Source organism: Mustela nivalis (genome assembly GCF_964662115.1).
Source record: "Mustela nivalis genome assembly, chromosome: 1".
NCBI classification, from domain to species: domain Eukaryota; kingdom Metazoa; phylum Chordata; class Mammalia; order Carnivora; family Mustelidae; genus Mustela; species Mustela nivalis.
Window position 1 is genome coordinate 107,541,204 of NC_139020.1, and position 22,372 is coordinate 107,563,575.

The 22,372-nt window shown below is 40.8% G+C and overlaps 1 long non-coding RNA gene across 1 annotated transcript; it reads left to right on the forward strand.

Annotated features, from left to right (window-relative positions):
- Nucleotides 1-267: 267 nt before the first annotated feature.
- LOC309846034 lies at nt 268-12,555 on the forward strand. The gene is made up of 3 exons (XR_014301704.1): nt 268-433; nt 3,525-3,608; nt 12,148-12,555. It is a non-coding gene; the product is annotated as an uncharacterized lncRNA (long non-coding RNA).
- The last annotated feature ends 9,817 nt before the right edge of the window (nt 12,556-22,372 follow it).

Sequence of the window (22,372 nt, forward strand, 5' to 3'; positions counted from 1 at the left end):
GGCTGCTTGGGGCCAAGCTGAAGGGGTCGTCTTATTAATCAATTGGAAAGAAGATTAACTTACTCATTCAACACATACTTATTAATCACTTAACCTGAACTCCTATAGTACTCGAGATCAATAGCACATACTTGTTATGAGTATATTATCCACGCCTGCCAATTAGACTGTGAGGCCCTTTGGAAGGATCTGGCCTCGGCTTGCCACTACCTGTCTTATGAGATTGGGCAACTCACTTCACTTCTTGGGTCCTCAGTTTCCCCATTGTGGGAGGTGAGTAAACAGCATTCTAAACAGACTGACTCACTTTCTTCCCACGCAGTTCAGCAAAGCTGAGTGAAGCATGAACATGAGAGCTCCTAGCAGAGCTCAAAGGAGGAGCGATCGAGTGCTACTAAAGAGAAACCAGTTCATTGTTGAGGCCGGGAAGTGGGTATGTGGATGTTGGCCTGATAGTTCTGTCTACTTTTGTGCATATTTGAAAATACGTCTACCAAAAGAGAGAACGAAAAATAATAGAGGGTAACCTAGCAGGCTTCACCCAACAGGCAGCCCTGAGCAGAGGTGAAGCATGGGTAGGATTTCAATGAGCCGACACTGGGTCAGGGGCCATTCCAGGCAGGGCACACCGTGAGCCAAGGCACAGCGACTGGAAAATACAAGGTGTTCACAGAGAACTGGGAGTAGTCATGTGTGGCCACAGCGCAGAGAGCAAGGAGGGAGTGGTGGGAGATGGATGGAAAGGCATCGTGGGGTCAGAGCCGGAAGGGGCTAGAGAGGCACAGCGAGGAGCCTGTGCCGGATTCAGTTCCAAGGGAAAGTGACCTCACTGGTTCAGCCTGAGCTGGCCCTACCCCTTCTCAGTCGCTCTGGGTGCAGGCCCAGGAGAAGGGCATGGGACAGAAACTGGCAGAGCAGCTTGCTGGCAGCACCGCCCGGCTTGTTTCTTCACCAGGAAACAAGGTTTCCTGTAACTCAGACCATGAATCAGCATTTCCTCTGTCAATAATACACAGCAAGAAATGCAACGGCGCAGGGCTTGGGGGGAATGGAAGAAAGGAAGGAATATTCCATGACACGCTGGGCTCTGCTCTCCTTTCCCCTCATGAAACGCTCCTGATAAGTTCCCAAATCACACTCGGGTTTCAGAAGATGAGTCTCTCGGAGGGCCTCACAGGATCATGGGAAAATTAAGGCCCACGGAACACCCAGCAGTCCTGTCGTACGTAGTGTGTGCTTCTAGAATCACCAGGACAAGGAAGGGTACTGTCCGAATTCTTTAACCAAACGTGGCTATAACAGGGCTTCATCCTCCCAGAGGTTAGAGGGGGTGTGTGATTTGCCTTTTCGTTTCTATACATCCTTATCTAATATTTTATTTGATTCCCAGAATAATCCTACAAGGCACACAGGGAATATTAGGCCTGTTTCACAAGTACATAAATGTTTCTTCCCATGAGATCTGTTTTGAAGAAGCCAGAACTGACCCCAACCTTTCAAACTCCAGTCTGGGATTATTTTCAACATCATAGACTTAAAACAAATAAGGCTTATAATATTATATATTGCATAGATCAACATATCCATACACACAGTGTATTTATTTAAAATATAAATATATTCTCAACTCAATATATCTGTTACAATAGCATATTTATACATAATTAATTTATATTATTTAATATAAATAACACACTATGTTTAAAATATACTTAAAAATTAAGTTAATTAATAATATACCTAATTTAAGATATTAAAAATATAGAGCCTATATATGTATGTTCTACCTAACACCAAAGAGAATTTTATTCACTCCTCCATTCCATTCATGCATTCATCAAATAGTTATTGATACTGCCCATTCTCTGCCAGGCTCTATTCTAGACATATTCCATAGTGAACACAACAGTCAAAAAGCCCTGTTTTCATAAAGCTTACATTGAACTGAGGAACTGAGAAAGGAAATGAAATAAAAGTAAAATACAGAGTGTTGGAGAGTCGTATATGCTTTGAAGAATAAAGAAAACCGAGAAGAGGGTAAGCAGTGTTGGAAGTAGGGGTGACCGAATTTTATGCAAGATGTTCTGTGACAATCTCCCTGAAAATGTGACATTTAAGTTGAGACCTGGAGCGGTGAGCAAGCAGGCCCTGCGGACAGATCTGTGGGGTGGAGAAGCCTGCAAAAGAAAGAGTAAATGCCAAGGCCCTGAGGTGGTGCCTCCTTGGCCCGTGCAGGGAACAGGAGTCAGATGTGGCTGGGCCTGAGGGAGAGAGGGGGCAGGGGGAAGAAGCAGGGAATGGCGGCTGGGGAGAGTCCTGCGTACCATTATTCAGACGTGGAACGGATGAGAGAATTTGCTATCGTTTACTCAAAACCCAGGCCAAGCCAACCAACCAAACAACCAAGCAGAAAAAATTACTATAAAACAAAACAAGGATTTAAATGTGAAATAAGGGGCGCCTGGGTGGCTCAGTGGGTTAAGCCTCTGCCTTCAGCTCAGGTCATGATCTCGGTCCTGGGATCGAGCCTTGCATCGGGCTCTCTGCTCGCATCTGCTCAGCAGGGAGCCTGCTTCCCCCTCTCTCTCTGCCTGCCTCTCTGCCTACTTGTGATCTCTCTCTCTCTGTGTGTCAAATAAATAAATAAAGTCTTTTTTTTAAATGTGAAATAAAACAAAACAACAACAGAAGCCCATACTGGAGGTTAGGGTTGGTAAGGAAGACAGGAAAAGAATAAGCAAAGGACGCGTAGAAAGGGAAAAAAAGAAAAGAAGTAACCATACATGTATTTTTTTTTTTTAACTTGTTTCCTCTTTCTGTGGGTGTCTCTCTCTCTCTCTCTCTCTCATCTGGAATCTGGATCCAGGATCCAAACCCTCAAGCCAACTGCCAGGACCACTTCCTGAGGGAGCCAGGCAGTGGCAAAGTCAGGCAGAGGAACAACGTTATTACCACAAGCTTAGGCCTGGGCCCCAGAACTCAGTTAGATTCCTGTTGCTCTGGGCTTCATTGGACAGGCCTTCCGTTGCTCAGGTTACAGGCTGAAAGCAGAACCAAACCCTCCTGAGCCTCCCCTCCCTGGGCTTCCCAGGGACAGTGGCTTTCTAAGCAGAGCCCCCTCCCAAGCAGTGGGGACAGACCATCCAAGCTATCAGCTCAGCCCTGCAAAAGCTCCCTTTCCAGCTCAGGAGTTCATCATACACTTGCCATTGACCGTGGCTCATCCTTGAGGGTAGAGTGTTCCTGTGACTGTAGATGGGGGCGTGAAGGAGGGGAGAGAATGGCCTCACCATCTAGAAGCCAATGTTTTTTCACTTCTTATTCTTTCTCTTTATTCATCCTGCTGGCTCAGTGGACAAGCTCCTAGGCAACTCATGCCCATAATGCTCCATTACCACCTCCCCGCTGCTTTGGAGAGTTTTAGATGATTTCTTGGTGTGACTTCCCCAAACTTTATCACTGCGACCATTGCAGACTTCAGTCCCACAGAGTCTTTTATAAATGTCTCCTTGACTTCCCTCCAGAACCACTGAAGTAGATCAGAATAGGACAACACTTCAAGTCACCCATGGACACTAGGTGGAGAAGTCCCTCACCATGCTTATCAAGTAAGTGAACAAACAAGAGTGATGACACTATTACTCAGACACATGCCAGCAACCACAGTCAACCCAGGCAAGTCATGATGTGGGGGGGGGGGGTGCGGGGAGAGCTAAGAGCTCCTGAGTGGTTGCTCTCCTTCACACATTTCTGCATCACCTCCCTCCAAAACTCTTAGCATCCTAGTTTGAGTCTCCTCTGAGCATTTTTTTTAATCAAATGTTTTATCTAGAGGTACTTGTAGATTCATATGTAAGAAATAATACAGAGACCCTGAGTACCCTTTGTCCAATGTCAACATCTTGCAAACCCATAGCACAATATCACAGCTAATATATTGGTATCCATATAGTCAAGACAGAGAATATTTCTGTTACCCCAAGGATCTCTGAGGGGGCCCTCTACAGCCAAACAGGCTTCACTCCCTCTCCCATCTCCTCCTGAATCCCTGGCAACCCCCCCTCTGTTAGCCATTTCTAAAATCTTGACAATTCAAGAATGTAATGTAAATGGAATCCGAGTATATGTATCCTGCTAAGATTGTTCTTTTCCTACCAGGATAATTCTTACGAAGAGATTTACCCAGGTTGTGTAAGGGTCAAGTTAGCTCCTTTTTATGACTGAGTACTGTTCCATGTAGGACTATATCACAGTTCATTTACCCCCTGAAAGACCCTTGATCTGTTTCAAGCTGGGGACTGTCACGAACAAATCTGCTATAAATACTCGTGGTCAGGATTTTGTGTGAACACAGGTCTTCATTTCTCTGGAGTAAATGCTCAGGACTGCAGTTGCTGGGAAGGACCGTGTTACATGTTAACTTTTTGTTTTTTGAAGACAATTTTTGCTTTTTGAAGACACTATTTTCCAGAAAGACTGTATCATGTTACATTCCACCAGCAATTTGTGAGTGAACCAGTTTCTCTGCCTACTTGTTAGCTCCTAGCGTTGTCCTTACCTTTGGTTATCCCAGCTATTCTGATAGGTGTAGAGTGATATCTGTTTTTAATTTTCCTGTTCCTGAACCCCAATGCTGTTGAATATGTTTCTGTGTGTTTCCATGCCACTTTTACATACTCTTTGGCAGAATATCTCTTCATTCATGTCTCTTATTGATTTCACATTAGGTTGTTTGTTTCTTAACCTTTGAGTTTTGAGAGTCCTATGTATATTCTGGATACTAATTCTATGGCAGGTATTTTTCAATATCTGACAAATATCATCTTCCCAGTGAATAGTTTGTTTTTTCATCTTTTTAATAGGGCTTTTTATGGAATAAGTGTTTTTTTTTTTTTAATTTTGATGGTGTCTTATTTATCAATTTTTTTTCTTTTACGGATTACACTTTTGGTGTCAAGTCTAAGAACTCTGCTTAGCTCTGATATATTTCTAGATACTAGTTCTAAATCTGGGAAATTCTCTATCTTTTTTTCTAAAGGTGTTATAGTTTCATGTTTTACATTTTGGTGGGAGGGGGACTTTTGTTTGTTTTTTTGTTTTGTTTTGTTTTTGCTTTTTATTATGTTATGTTAATCACCATACAGTCCATGATTCATTATTTGCATATAACACCCAGTGCTCATTGCAACACATGCCCTCTTTAATACCCATCACCAGGATACCCCATTCCCTCACTCCCCTCCCCTCTGAAACCCTCAGATTGTTTCCCAGAGTCCATAGTCTTTCATGCTTCATCTCCCCCCTCTGATTTCCCTCCCTTCAATTTTCCCTTCCTTCCCTAATGTCCTCCATGTTATTCCATATGTTCCACATATGAGTGAGACCATATGAAGATTGTCTTTCTCTGCTTGACTTATTTTACTTAGCATAATCCCCTCCAGTTCCATCCATGTCAATGCAAATGGCAAGTATTCATCATTTCTGATGGCTGGGTAATATTCCATTGTATCTATGGACCACACCTTCTTTATCCATTCATCTGTTGAAGGGAATCTTGGCTCCTTCCATAGTTTGGCTATTGAGGGCATTGTTGCTATGAACAACAAGGTTATTGGGATAAAAACCTTCTCTACACAGCAAAGGAAACAATCAAGAAAACTAAAAGGCAACGCATGGAATGGGACAAGATATTTGTAAATGACATTACATGTTTTACATTTAAATCCATGGTCTTTTTTTAGCTAATTTTCATATAAGATGTGAAACATGGGTTGAGGTCTGTTCCTTCATTTGCTTTTGTTTGTTTGTCTGTTTTGCCTTTGGATATCTAATCACTCAAGCACCATTTGTTGAAAAGCCTATCTTTTCCCCATTGGATTGCTTTTGTACTTTTGTCAAAAAAACAGATGGTCATATTTGTGTGAGTCTATTTCTGGGCTCTCTGTTCTGTTCAATTGATCTGTGTGTCCATCTCTCTGCAAATGCCATGCAGTCTTGCTTACATGCTGTATAATATGTCTTGAAATGGGGTGGACAGATTCCTTTGACTTGATACTTCTTTTTCAAAATTGCTTTAGCTTTTCAAGTTTCTTTACCTTCCCATACAAATTTTTAGAGTTTTGTATCATGTTAGAATTATTTATCTTTTTGATACATAACAAAAAAAAATTCTTACTGTAATTTTGAAAATCGTGATAAATCTTTACATCAATTTGAAGGAAATTGGTGGTTTTACTAGTATGGTAGACAAAATAATGGGCCCTCAAAGATTTCTCCACATCTCAATCCCTGGAAACTATAAATATGTTATTTTACATTACAAAAAGGGCTTTACCAATGTGTTTGAAAACCTGGACGTGGGAACGTTCTTTTGCATTATTCAGATGGGCTCAATGGAATCACAAGGTCCCTCTACAAATGAGGTGGAAGGATCAGAGTCAGAAGAAGGGACATGTGATGATGCAAGCAGGGGACAGAAAGAGCTTGGAAGGTACTATGCTGCCGGCTTTGAAGATAGAGGAAGGGGCCATAAACTGAGAAATGCTGGTGTCTTCTAGGCAAGGAAGTGGATTCTTCCTCCAGAGCCTCTGGAAGGAACCAATCCTGACAATACTTTTTTTTTTTTTTTTTTTTTATAAGATTTTTTTTTTTTTAATTTATTTGTCAGAGACAGAGAGAGAGAGAGAGCGCACAGACAGGCAGAGTGGAAGAGGGAGAAGCAGGCTCCCTGCGGAACAAGGAGCCTGATGTGGGGCTCGATTCCAGGATGCTGGGATCATGACCTGAGCTGAAGGCAGCTGCTTAACCAACTGAGCCACCCAGGCGTCCCAATCCTGACAATACTTTGATGTTAGCCTCATAAGGCCCAATCTCAGACTTCAGAAATTCAAAACTATAAGAAAATAAATTTGCATTTTTTAAAGCCACTAGGCCTGTAGTAAATTTTTACAGCAGAAATAGAAAACTAGTACAGCTATGTTCAGTCTTATAAATAATGAACAAAAATAGTATGTCTGTGCATTTATGTAGATCTCCTTTGATTCTTTTTTCAGCATCTTTTACTTTTCAGCATACAAGTCCTGTACATGTTTTATTACATTTACATCTGAATATTTTATTTTTTGAGTGATAGTAAGTGATGTTATATTTTGAATTTCAATGTCTGTATGTTCTTTGTTAGTATAGAAAAATACAATCGATTTTTGTATGTATCCTGCAAATCTGATGAACTCACTTATTAGTTCTAAGAGGGATTGGTTTTTGTTTTGTTTTGTTTTCAAATCCTTGTAATTTTCCATATAGCTAATCATGTCATCTATAAATATGGACTTTTTTTTTTTCTTTCTGAACTTTATTCCTTTCCTTTTCTTGATGCATTGCATTTGCTGGAACTTCCAACAATACAAATAAAAGAGGTAAGAGTGAGCATTCTTGGGGCGCCTGGGTGGCTCAGTGGGTTAAGCCACTGCCTTCGGCTCGGGTCATGATCTCAGGGTCCTGGGGTCGAGTCCCGCATCGGGCTCTCTGCTCAGCGGGGGGCCTGCTTCCCTTCCTCTCTCTCTGCCTGCCTCTCTGCCTGCTTGTGATCTCTCTCTGTCAAATAAATAAATAAAATATTAAAAAAAAAAAAAGAGTGAGCATTCTTGCCTCATTCTTGATCTAAAGGACAAAGGATGCAGCCTTTCAACATCAAATATAATAGTAGTTGTAGGGTTTTCCAGATACTCCTTAACAAGTTGATATTCTCCTCTAATCATACATTTCTGAAAATTTTTATCATAAATAATATTGAATTTTGTTATGTGTTCTTTATACATTGACTGAGATGATCAATTTTTCTTTCTTCTTTAGATAGTAAATATGGTGGATTAATATTAATCTACTTGTTAGTATTGGAGCCAGTCTGGCACCTCTGGAATAAACCTTACTTGGTCATAGCATATAATTTTTTCATAATTATTGAATTCTATTTCATATTTTGTATTTTTTTAAAGATTTCATTTATTTATTTGACAGAGAGAGAGAGAGAGAGATCACAGGTAGACAAAGAGGCAGGCAGACAGAGAGGGAGAAGCAGGCTCCCCACCAAGCAGAGAATCCAATGCGAGGACTCGATCCCAGGACCCCAAGATCATGACCTGAGTCGAAGGTAGAGGCTTACCCCACTGAGCCACTCAGACACCCCTTGTATTTTTTATAAATATTTTTCCTCTGTATTCATAAAGCCCATTAGTCTGTAGTTGTCATTATTTGCACTGTTTGTATCATTTTGGTATCAAGGTAACTCTTTTCTTTTTTTTTTTTTTTAAGATTTATTCATTTGTTTATTTGACAGACAGAGATCACAAGTAGGCAGAGAAGCAGGCAGAGAGAGAGAGAGGAGGAAGCAGGCTCCCCACTGAGCAGAGAGCCCATGCGGGGCTTGATCCCAGGACCCTGGGATCATGAACTTAGCTGAAGGCAGAGGCCCAACCCACTGAGCCACCCAGGCGCCCCGATATCAGGGTAATTCTATCTTCATTAAATAAGTTGGGGATTATTCCCTTCTCTTCTATTTTCTAGGAGATGTGTAAAATTGGCGTTAACTCTTCTTAAAATGTTTGGCAGAACTCTTCATTGAAACTCTCTGACACTGGTTATTTCCTTTTTGAGAGTTTTAAAATTATGAACGCAATTTCTTTAGTAATTATAGGGTTATTCAAGTTATCTGTATCATATTGTTTAAGTTGTGGTATTGTTGAGGAATTGGTCCATTTCATCTAAGTTGTCAGATTTTTGTGTGTGGAGTTGTTGCATCTGTCTGGTATTTAAAGTTTCCTCTAATCCACCTTTTCAATCTTCTACCCATTCCTTCCACTGAGGTCCAGTGGATCTCCGTGTTGGGATCTCAGTGAATTAGGTTCTTCTCTGGGATTCCTCACACACTCTGCTTTCTCATTGCCACGCCTTGCCATCGTCATTCTCTACACCTGGAATACCCCAAATGTTCATTTTTTTTTTCCATTCTTATTCAAGAGCTACTAAAAAAACTGCAGCCTATGTTTTCTATTTCCCTTTGATCTTTCCTGGCCTCTATTTTCTATGGCAGTTTTATGGTCTGGACCAGAGACTGCCTTGTACAGATATTATTTGTGAACATGAACTTATGTCTCCTAATACGCAGTGAGCTCTTTGAAGGATGGAACCTTGTGCAATTCTTCTTGGCTTCTCCCATAGGCCCTGGCATGGGGTATGGTACAAAACACATGCCCAAAGGACATCTGAAGAACTAACTCATGTGGGTTCTCACATGATAGTCACCCAAGAAGCCACTTTTACTTTCAATTTTTCAGAGAGCTCTTTCCCAGATATTTTTCTGAGTTATTTATTTAAATATTATTCTTGTTGTTGTTGTTGTTGTTATTGTAATCTTTACACCCAAAGTGGGGCTTGAACTCATAAACCCTAGATCAAGAGTCACATGCTCTACCAACTGAGGCTGTCAAGTGACCCTCCCAGCTATTTTTCTGAAACAGGGACTGACTTAACATCTGAAGAAAGCCAGTTCCTTGAGTGCTTGGAGGGAAAGAGTCACTCTTAACGCCAACTCAGATCTCAAAAACACACTGTGTTTTTCAAAGTCGTGAAGACTATCTCACAAAGTTACAGGTTCATTATGAAGAGATGGGACATAGCCAGAGATCCGGAAATTTACCAATTTACAAAAAGAACACGTTCCCCTGCCATCCAAATTAGAAGTTCAAATTCTCCTTTGCAGTACCATACTAAATGGAGATATATTAAGGAAGTGAGATGGAAAAGCGATCTCCATCTATTCCCAGCTCAGCAGGCATCTGTATCCAACAGTATCATTGAGAATGACTTTGCATCAAGAGGACCAGGCTGGGAATAAATATTCTCCAGGGAATCCTCCCACCATCCCAAAATAGGAACAGGTGAAGTGGCTGGGAAGGGAGGCAGAGGCAGGGATGAGACAAAGTGCAGAGAAGGGGAAACATTTTCCACTCTTGTGACTGTCAAGATCCATCCCTTGGTGATCCCACTGCTCCTCTCCTGGTCCGAACCTCCTTATCACATCTGACCTTGTACCCTTTCATACAACCTCTTAGCCTGTTTCCCTGCACCCATCCATCCTTAATATGACTGCCCTAAAACTTAGCTCTGATTGTCCTATTTATATTTTCCAAGAAAACTTCATACACTCCTTAATGCACAAGAGTAATTGGCATGCCTTCACCAGGCATTCAAGGCCCTCTGAATGTTATATTCCCATCTCCCAACATCCTGGCTTGCATTAAGCAGGCAAAAGCAGAAAGGAACGAATACAGAATCTAGAGTCAGATCTGAGTTCAAATGCAGCTCTTTCATAATAGCTTCATAAGCTGGGGTAACGTATTTAACCTTATGAGCCCCAGTTTCTTACCAGAAAAATTGGTAAAAGAATAGTAGTGACTCAAACTCTGTGCGAAGAAATAAATGAGGCCCTGAGTATGAAGCACATAGCACGTAATAGGTGCTCAATAAATGGTAGCTATTTTGACTACACGGAAGCACATTGAGCAACTTCCTGATTCCTGTAAAACCTCTGAGACTTCTCTCAGACGTAACGGCCCTGACAAGGCTATCAGTTGTCCTTGCACATGGAGTAGAGAGAAGGGACTGGCCACAGAGGACAGATAGGGATGAGGGGGCATCCACTTCAGGGAAGCTGCCCATCGTTAGAAAGAAACGCTGAACAGAGCTCAGAGAGGACAGGTGAGAGGGCAGGCTCAGAAATTCCTAATGGCCAGGCAGGATCCAGCATTTTTAGTATCTGGTTTTCTTCTCTGAGTCTCAGAACAAACCCCAGCCTGCCTATCCACAGCTGATAAGGACATCTCTCTCATCTCTTCAGGCAACTCGGTCATCCGTGCTTTCTTAAGAGACTTATTTGAATGCTGTGCCCGGCACGGAGGGGAGGCTGGTGGTGGGCAGCTGGGGCCGTGAGTCTGAAGTCCGCTCGCTGTGGCTCGTGGAGCTATCAGACCCATTATGTATGTGTGTTGTTATAAGGGGCTCAAGGAAATGGTGTCAAGAGACTCACTTCATAAGTACGTTTATTATTATCTCCGCTGTTCAAGCCACACAAAATAAATGTCTGGCATTTCCAGAAATTGCTATCGATTCAGCAGCAGATTTTACAAGGCCAATCAATAACAGTTTCCTCTGTTTCCCCCTCCCCCAGTGTATATTTATTTGTGATCAGGCTTTCTGTTCCTCCTGTGCTTTCTAGTGCTTGTAATTGGTCCAGAATAAATGGATGATTTCATCTTTTTTCCAGGAAAAAAAAAAGGGGATAAAAGACTCTGCTCTTAAAAATATCTCCCTCCCCTATCCAACAACAAAGCTGTGTGCATATACGTATATATGTGTGAAAGAGAAAAGACCCTGCATTTAAACCTGCCTGCCAAAATAAGTCCCTCAGCATGTAAGCCACGATGCATGGCCTCTCTTTCTTGCACCTTAGCCATGGCGTAGTAGTGGATTAGGGATCCAGAAAGCCACACAGACCCTTCTAGCCATGGGTTCTTCTAACATGATGCCTTTATACCTTACAGTGTCCCCAATCATGTAATGGAGTCTCAGAGCAGGCTAGAACCTCCAAGTTCACCAGCCCAACAGCCTCTTCTAACATATCAAAGCACAGAGTCTCAAAAAAGGAAAGTGGGTTGAAACTCAGGTCTCTTGCCTCAAAATGTTACCTTATTTGGAGATGGGGTCTTGACAGAGGTCATCAAGCTGAAGTTAGGTCATTGGGGTGGTCCTTAGCCTGTATATTGGGTGTCCTTATAAAAGGAGAAATTTGGGTAGGGAGAGAGACACACACACAGGCAGAATGCCATGTCAAGATGAGGGCAGAGATCAGGAAGATGCTTTTTCAAGCCAAGGAATACCAAAGACTGTCAGTAAATCGCCAGAGTCTAGGAGAGAGGCACAGAACAGATTCCCTGTCACAGCCTCAGAAGGGACACTCTGATCTCAGACTCCCAGCCTTTGGAGCAATGAGACAATAAACTTCTGTTGTTTATGCCCCCCACCCCCTACCCCAGTTTGTGGTGCCTTGTTACAACGACCCTAACAAACTAACACATTCCTTTTCCTCAACAGTGAGCATTAAGGAGACCCGGCACGGAGGGATCCAGAGCTGAAAGTCAGAAAAACATGAGGATTACTCAAGAGGCTCAGAAACCATCTTTGGTAACTTTATTCCAGAAAAGTACTGCATCAGGAGAGGGGGTATGGATGTCATGGAGAATACATACCCCAACTTCTCAGATAGAACAAACTTTTTACAACAGTGGAGCAAGTTAACTGCTAAAGCTACTTAAAACCAGGCAGTGGCTCAGTGGGTTAAAGCCTCTGCTCAGGTCGTGATTCCAAGGTCGTGGGATTGAGCCCCACATTGGGCTCTCTGCTCAGCAGGGAGACTGCTTCCTCCTCTCTCTCTCTGCCTGCCTCTCTGCCTACTTGTGATCTCTGTCAAATAAGTAAATAAAAATCTTAAAAAAAAAAAAACAGTCATTGGTGTGATAAAGTAGAAATCATGCTTTAGTTTGTTCTATGATAGGGTAAAGAAAATATGTTTCCCTCAAGGTAAGATATGAAATTAAAGAAAATCTATGGCACCTTGGCAAAACATAACACTATGGGTCCACAAGGACTGCTTCATTTATCTCTTCCTGGGGACACAGGAGGACAGTTTTGCAGCCCAGTCGGTCTGGGTGACGATGTAATGCTAACCAATGGACTGTAGTAAATGGACGTGGCCCACGTGAAGGCATAGAGGACTTTCTGTGAGGCTTCCAAGCTTTGTCTTCCCTTGCCACGGAGGCCCTAGACGTCCCCTCTTGAGACAGGGGTGGCACAAAATTAGACCACTGGTCAAAAGGGAGCCACTTTGGAGAACCATCTGGCCTTCAGTGAAGCTTCTGCGAGAAAGAAAGAAAGGCTTTGATACCTCTGAGATTTGGAGGAAATAATCTAACATGGCGGTATGGCCTAACTCAGACGATGACGGCCTTCACCTTGGCAATCTGTCTTTGACTAGCTTATTATTCAAAAACAAAATAGAGAATAAGCTATTTGAAAAATATTAGCTTGAAATTACTCATGTTTATTACTAATAAACAGTCATTGGTAAAATAACCCACCCCAGCTCTGTCCATGTGACTTGCTCTGAAAACCCAAATTCTGGGCCCCACAATAAAGGAAATGCCTCCTTGGCATTCCTTACTACTCCTCCAGTGGGAGCTCTGACGCTGACAGGTAAAGGGGCATTTCCTAACTCACAATGCAGCCATTCTTGGCACAACCCTGATTGTTGGAAATATATTCCTTAAGATTATCTATAATCAAACTCTGTTACTTCTACCCACTGACCTCGGTTTTACCCTCTAGACCTCGGCAATAACTAAGAACAAGTCCATACTTCTCCCAAGCTGCTCTCCCCCAGGCTGCTGTTTTAATCAAAGGAGATTTCTTTCCAGAAGCCATGTTAATCAAACTATCACTAATAAGTCAAATCCCAATAGAATGTAGGCCCAAGCATTGTCCCAATTATTTTGTTGTGTTAGGATTTTATGACATCAAAAAAATATTTGAAATAAATGGAATTCCACCTGGGGCCTAACATTCTTTCAGTTATAGAAAGATTTGCATCGTAGCAATATTTGTTGTATTGGGATTTAACCTGTCCATCGTTCCGCTGAGTGCCTGAGTAGGAATGTGGGAAATAGCTTTCTATCACCATAAGCTCAGAAAAAAATGTCAGTGAAATGCTGGCAGATAGATGATGATGGCTTCGACAGCTCTTTTCATAAGCTAATGGGCTGTCTAACCTATTCATGCCTGCTGTCCCCCATAGGGTCTTGTAAGCACATTGCCAAGGAGCTTGTTGGATTTGGCAAATTGATACTCTGGGCTTGTTTGACTTCTCATGTCTATGAATGATCGTTAGGTATTTTAACAATATGTGAATGTGCTTGGAACGCCTAATGGGGCATTAGTTAGGTAAATAAGCGACTCAGCTGAGAGCCATAGTGTTAACATGGACAAAAATCTATTCTTCTTTTCGTTAATAATGGATTCTCTCCATGCTTTAAGTGGAAAATTTTAAGTGCATACATACCCATGAGGTTTCTTCATCCTGTAATCTATGTTTGATCATCAGGACTCTTATAGAAGAGATAGCACACAATTTTGCTTGATGAGTTAAAAGAATTGAAGCAGCATGAGGGCTAGAAAGACACAGGAAAAAATTGGAACCTAACTAGTAAACAAAAAAATTTTTTAACATTTTAAATGAGGATATCTAGCATTGGCATGGCTGAGGAAAACACTTTTATTCACTCCTTGGGGGAGCATAAATTGAGATAATCTTTCTGAAAGGCAATTTGGCAAACGTAACAAAAACCTTTAAAGTGTGCACACCCTTTGACCCAGACCCAGTGAATTCACCTCTAGGAATTTATTCTAAGGGAATAATACTGGGCGTGTGCAAAGATTTAATTACAAAGATGCTTACTGCAACATTATTTGCAAAAGCAGTAATTGAAAAAAACCAAATAGTCAACAAAAGGAAATTGTTTTTTTAAGAAACATGACACATTCACTTACACAACATTATATTACATGGACCTTAAAAATTGTGTTATAGAAGAACTATTAATATGAAGACAGAATCACAATACACTGGTAAGATTTTTTTTTTTTTAATACAAGTTTCAAAACTGTATTTTAGGATATCAGTTTGGCAAACACTTTTTAAACAAACATACCAAAAGACTTACCAAAGTTTAACAATGTTTATGTCCGCAAGTTGGGATTACGGGTGGTTATTTTTTCCTATTTATCTCTCCTGAATTTTTCTAAACCCTTTACAGTGAACACATAATATATTTGGTGTACAAAAATACTGTAATGAGATTTAATCTCATATGTAAAAGAGGGTCTAATTTCTCAAGATGCTGTTGTTACTAGGAAATCAAGCACATCTTTCCCACTGGCTTAACTCACAATGGCAAGTGAAACTTTCTTTGACATGTCTAACTCGTACAGAGCCAAACAGTCTTCATCTTTTAAAGCAAGTTTGAAACCAGCAGACAATTCCAAAATCAGCCAAGATATCCACTCCATTCCATCTTAAATAAACAGATGTGGGGAATGTTTTAAGCTCTAAGTGGAATACGATCTTCACCCAAGAGCATTAAATGAGGAGCATCAGATGAAGAACTCCTAAGATCCAATTCTGACTCTGACATTATCTGGTGACCTTGAGGAAGCCTCTTCGTCCTCTTAGTCATTCCATGAAACCCTCAGACTAGAACTATATATATGTGCGCGCGCGCGCGCGCGCGCGCGCGTGTGTGTGTGTGTGTGTGTGTGTGTGTGGTGTGTGAGAGGGAGAGAGGGAGAGATTTTTCTAAGTAAGGAATATGGTCAGTTCATGCACAATACTCTCCAGGGATTCCCACTTTATATGTTGCATAGCTTTAGCCATCTCTAGCCTTGAATCTCAATAACTAACAATCAATTATGATTCAAAGGACACAAAGAAGTAAATGACTTCCTTTCTTTCTTGACTTTTTGCTTGTTAGATGTGTGTAAAATAAAGCACACATTAGTGCACAAAATGCATAGGTCATACGTGTACAGTTTAACAAATTATTGCAAAGCGAATCCCTGAGCAAGCTGCACTCATGGGAAGAAATGACCAACACCCAGAAGGACTACACATGCGCCTTCCCTATCACACTTTCCCTATCACACCCGCTTTCTCCCTGTAGAGTCTTTGCTCCCGGATTTTATTGTGATCATTTCCTTGATTTGCTATATGGTTTTTCTACCTAAGTATGCATCTCTAAACACTATAGTTTACTTGAGTTTATTTTTGAACCTATAAATGGAATCATACAGAAAAAATATTGCCATGATAATGGCTATAAAAAACTTTCTAAGGGGCGCCTGGGTGGCTCAGTGGGCTAAGGCCTCTGCCTTCGGCTCAGGTCATGGTTCCAGGGTCCTGGGATCGAGCCCCGCGTTGGGCTCTCTGCTCGGCAGGGAACCTGCTTCCTTCTCTCCCTCTCTCTGCCTACCTGTGGTCTCTATCTGTCAAACAAATAAATAAAAAAATCTTAAAAAAAAAAAAAAACTTTCGTAAAGCGTAATGTATACAAGAGTGAATGTAATCATAATCCTATTAGGTGGGGACTTAGGCACTGAATTTCAGTACTCCACAGCAGGAGGCTAGTTTCATGATTTTTGCATCAAATCATCTCCAGTCAGGTCTAGACCACCTCATCCTTCCCTATGATCACATTCAAGGACCCATCAGAGCTCTGTGCTTGTGACTTCTTATGCCACCTGGATGGAAAATTACTCACCCCAGGCTGAGGGGGTCTGTAAATACCTGCTTTGTTCATAAATTAGCAGGCTTCCCTCTGTTGAGTGAGTTCCCCAGCTATTATCAAGGCTCTAAGGTCACATCTGGTTAATCGTTGGCTAGAAATCAATACACGGAGAGTGATGGTTTATGATAAGGGCTTAGAATAAGCAAGTTCAAGTCAAGAGACTGGCTGTCTTTTTATTCTTAGATGCTAAAAAGAAACTGCTAATCTCCTTTCCTGCTGGGAAAAAAAAAATACCCCCACTCATGCTGCTATCTAAATTAAGAACTACTTAATTTTTTTTATATGTCCCTTTCCCTCTTTGTTCAATTCATTGTGTCCTTAGGCTCAGCTGTTCAAATACCATCTAGAATTTTTTTCAATCCCAAGGAAATGCATCAACTTATTCTCTGGTGTCACAAGACCTCAGGGTCACAGATATCCTCTGCCCCAGTTTTGGAACAATCCCAACACTCTTTGATGTTAGCGGCTACCTTGTGAACTGATGCATGGGGCTCCTAGTGCCTGAGGCTTAGTACTGTGGGTTTCCCAGCTGGCATTTCGCCAATGCTTGCCATTCCTCCGTGCAACCACCCATGCATGCGTACATGAGCACATGCGTGTGTGAGAGAGGGTGTGTGCTCGATCGTGTGTAGGCATACTATCTACTCATTCCACAAGGAGACAGCATGACCATGGATTGGAGCAATAACATAAGAATGCCTTTCATGTAGTGAATGTTGGGTGAATAAGTGAACAAATGAGCAATGCTCCACCTGGCTTCCTACCCTAACATTCCTCCTCTTTTCACAACTGAGGCCACTCAAATTCCATCTTTGGGATCAACACCATACCATCCCTAGGACCAGTTTAGGATGTAGTGAAGTCAAAGTTCAGGGGCCTTAGTCCAGATTCTCAAAAGACTCAGAACTTAGTATACCTGGCCAATCCTTCCACGGTGATATGAATCCATATTTGGGTCATCGCCTCGTTCCCAGGTGCGCTCCAGTTTTAGTGTCTGGGTCATTTGCTATCTATCCCATGCCTTTGCTAACTATATCCCCTCCCACTAGAGACTGGATGTCCCCCTCCTGGTTCCCAGTAGCTAGGACCGTGTTTCCTGACCTTTTATGATGCTCAGACCCTGTCTGAATCAACATGAAACATTGTCTCATCACTGGCAGATTTTCTGCTGGAACCTCCATCTTTCCTTGCTCCTTCCAGATTCTGACCTACAGCCACCTTTCACCATACTCTCCAGATGCCATGTCTGTCTATGAAATTCCTTACCCATAGATAGCTGGGTCTCCCTGCAGCTCACTAAGATTGTCATCTCTAATCTCTAGTCCATTTTTCTGATCTGCCCTCTCCATTGCCTATGGAAAGACCTGCTAATTAAATTTAAAAATAACAACAAATTTTAGGACTGAGACACTATCCAAATAAGCAAATAAACAAAAAGAAAATAACCACATTCTAAACCCCAAACTTGGTTAAATTAATGCAAATAGGGAGATATACCATACGGGTTAGAAGACTCAATATTCTTAAGATGCCAATTCTTTATGAACTGTTACACAAAGTTAATAAAACTCCAGTCAAAATCCCAGCAAGTTATTTTTTGTAGATACAATGAAGGTTATTATAAATTTTATATGAAAAGGCAAAGGAATTAGAATAACCAACTTGAAAAAGAAGAATATAATTAGGAAATTCATCCTACTGATTTCAAGACCCACCATAAAGCAGTCAGGCCATGTGGTTTTGGCAGAAGGATAGACACAGAGATCATTGGAATAGAATAGAGAGGCCATAAGCAGACTCACACACAAATATGGCTAATGGATTTTTTACAGAGGCAGAAAGGCAATTTATTTTCAAAAACTCATGTTGGAATCATTGAACTTCTATATCTAAAAATATGAGTCAATCAACCTAAACCTCTTGTCTTGTAAGAAAAAATATCTGAAAATGGATCTCAGACATAAATATAAAATATAAAGTTGTAACACTTTTATAAGTGAAATAAGAGAATCTTCATGACCTTGAGGTAAGCAAAGATTTCTTAGTTATGACACTAAAAACAAAACCCATAAAAGAAAAAAAATACATGGATAAGACTTCATTAAAATAAAAACTTTTTTCTATGATAGATATTAGTAAGAGAATGAAAATACAAGGAAAGACTGGGAGAATATAGTTGCAAATTAAGAGCTCTCACTAGTAAACCATAAGAAAGTACACCATCTGATTTTTCAAGGCGGACAAGAGATTTGAATAGACACTTCATCACAGAGGATATACAGATGGCAAATAAACACATAAGGAAGTGTTCAACATCATCAGCCATTAGGAAATGAAAATGAAAATCAGGATTAAAATGCCACTATATGCCTATTAGAATGGTGAAAATAGATCAAAATAAAACAATGCAGAAAAGAATCTGACAATAACCCATTATTGCTACCATTTATACTTTGGTGGTGGAAAAATAAAAAGACAAAACAGTTGGGTAGATTCTGACAAAGAAAAACGTGCACTTAACTAGCAAAACATATGTTTACAGAAATATCTGTGCACAAATGTTTACGGCAGTTTTCTTCATAGTGCACCAAAGTGAAAACAGCCCAATGTTCTCAAATGCATGAGTAAACTACTGTGGTACAGCCGAAAGAGGGAATAATACTAGACAATAAAAGAAAAACTATTAGCACCACATCTTCAAGGCATTATGCTGAAAGAACGAAGTCCACTTTTAAAAGTTACATCCTATAGGATCCCATTTATATGACATTCTGGAAAAAGGCCAAACTATTCCAACAGAGAACACATTAGCAGTTGCCAGCTATTTCGGTATAACCCCAAACAATAGCACAAGGGTGTGTGTGTGTGTGTGTGTGTGTGTGTGTGTGTGTGTGTGTGTTTTGAAGCTGTGGAATTGTCTGTCCTGAGCACTGTAATGGTTCCACAAACTTACACATAGTTAAAATTCACAGAACTGTATTTTACAATATGTGGATTTCAAAACTAATACTGAAAAAAAGTCTTAGCACCCTTAGCATATATTTTCCTATATGCATGTATATTAATAGAACCATTGTGTATTAGATAATACTCTAGAACTCATTTTAATTTTAAAACATTGTAAGTTATAATGTAATTAAACGTGTATCTTCATATCAGTTTTTAATGTGAATGGAAGCAACACATATTATGTAAGCAATCCCATGTTGTTGAAAATTTGAGCTGTTACTGATTTTTCAATATTAGAAATCATGCTGTGACAATCATTCTTACAGTTAAGTATTTGCATAAATCCTTAGTTATACTGTAGATAAATTTTTAGAAGTGAACTTGTTGGGTCCAGGTATGAACTTTTAAAGGTCTTTGACATGTTTTTCAAAATGTCCTTCAGAAAAGTGGTGCCTAAACACTCCACCCCCCAAGAGGCAATGAGGTTATCCATTTCCCCATATACTGCCCTATAACCTTGCTCATAGTATCTGGAGTTAAAACTTCGTCAAAGTCCCTCCACATACATTATTTCATCTTTGAACAAAACAACCCAAAGAGCCTAACACATTGCCTGGCTCATACAGGCATTATTTAATATTCATATCCATTTGCTGGCATGAATAAATGGATAAATCAATGATCCAGCTTTTCTTTGGTAATGAATTTTCCTATTTATCACCAAATACTTTAGAGTTACTTCACACAACAATCATTAATTCTGCACCTAGAACATGATCTGCAATATTTTTTAATCAAACCTTACCAAAAAAAAATTTAAGCATTCATCCCAATACATTTATTTATATTTTATATGTACACACTTCTGTCAGTCTATACATTCAAGAATAATAAAGCTTCATTTCTTATGTTGATTTAATGAAGTCATATAAGAATGTAAGAATGAAGTTCTTATATTTTCTTCTCACTCCCCAGAATGTTCCTTACATCCCCCCAGGCTGCTCACATTTTGCTAATCACTGTTCTAAGGCACCTGGGTGCACAGGATTCTGCACTGGACACCATAAAGAATACAGCAATGGATAAAAGAGTCCTGCCCTTGGATTTCGTAGGTAGCCTAGGAACAGGAGCCATGAGAACTTCACAGTTAACCAGAGTGACTTATGAAAGCAGAGGAGGGAGAAATGTCTCCCCCTTAGGGAAGCAAAAAGGCAGCCATGGAGTAGATCATGAAATTCAAGTTCTGTGCCCTGAGGAAGCCCCACTTTGCCTATGTTCTCTGACCTCAGCAATGTTGCGGGATGGAGGGGTGGGGGAGAGCTGTTGGGGAAGATTCTGTACACCTGCCATGTACAGCTGTTGGTGGGTTTTTGTTTGTGCCCCGTTTTTCCTGTTTGTTTAATGTATATGTTTTCCTCTTGCCTTCAGGACACAGTGACGCACATTTCAGGATTGGCAAGGGACAAAGCCAGAGGAGCATGGGGAAGAAGAATTCCTGTGCAGAAGCGGCCAAACTTTAGCAGGTTAATGTCCTGCTTTATCATCCCTTTATCTTAAAATATAAGAAACCACACCTTCCAAAGCAAAAACAAGAACAAGGTGATCACTCAAGACCTCTCCTACTTCACTGACTCTGAGTAATTATTTTAAAATCATGTAAACACTGGATGCATAGGACTCTTTGAATGTCTCTAAGACGTGACTTGGATGCTGTCACTACTCCTCTTAATAGCTTCAGAGAGTCTCTTCTGTCTATGGAATAAAATCTTGAATTCTCCATAGTAGCATCCAAGGCACTTCAAATCCTGGCCTCCACCTAAACACCTGCTACTTCCCTCCAACCTCCCACCAGACACACCGAACCATATGTTCCTCCCTGCACACACTGGCTTAACCCCCACCCCCACCTCCGAAGCTCAGCCAGTTCTCTACCACCCTGCCCCATCTAAGTCTCACTCACCTTCCTGTCCCAGTTCAAAAGTCATCAGTTCTGGGAGGTCTCCCCACCTCCATATGGCATCTTTCCAGGCAGAATCAAATTCATTCTCCTTTGAGTTCCTATCATCATTCTTTTTTTAACCCTATCTTGCTTTTCTCAACTGCCTTGGATTCCAGTCATCTGTCTCTGTTCCTGTCTCTTAGTTAAGACTAAAAGTTCTCTGAGGAAAGGGTAAAATGTTGAATTATCTCTTCCTACTACACAGCATCTCACAGCAATGCAAAGGTAGGATTGTCACCTGTCTTGGTAAACTGAGTCAGTTCTCACCTCACTTAGAATGATGCCTAAATTTTTCTAAATCCCAGAAATTTGCTTCACGCTAGAAGAAGAACAGGTTGCGCAGGATAAAAGGGCTTTGGAGTTTTATGTTGACTTCTTGGATATAAGGAACATGTGGCACTCTCAAATAGTGATGTCCAGGTGTTGAGATATACCTGGCTGGATCTGAAAAAAGGTAAAGATTCATTATTGCTCAGCATGCAGATGATAATAAAAACGATGAGCATCTTTGAGACTTCCCAGACAAGATATAAAGTGAGAGAAGTACACCAAAGACAAGACCTTAAGGAATTTGGTATTTATAGGCAGTGGGGGAAATGCCCACAAAGGAAAACAATAAACTATAATTAAAAAGATACAGATCAAACCAGGGATTTGAAAGTTTCAAAAAAGAAGAAAACAGGAAACAAACTGTAGAATGATACATAAATCTAATAAAATAAGATCTAAAAAGTGTTCATGGACTTTGGTAGTTGGAAAGTCTTTCATGATCTTAATGAAACAAGTTTCCAGGGGCACCTGGGTGGCTCAGTGGGCTAAGCTTCTCCCTTCAGCTCAGGTCCTGTCTCAGAGTCCTGGGATCGAGCCCTGTGTTGGGTCTCTACTTGGTGGGGAGCCTGCATCTTCCTCTCTCTCGGCCTGCTGCTCTGCCCACTTGTGATCTCTCGCTCTCTCTGTCTGTCAAATAAATAAATAA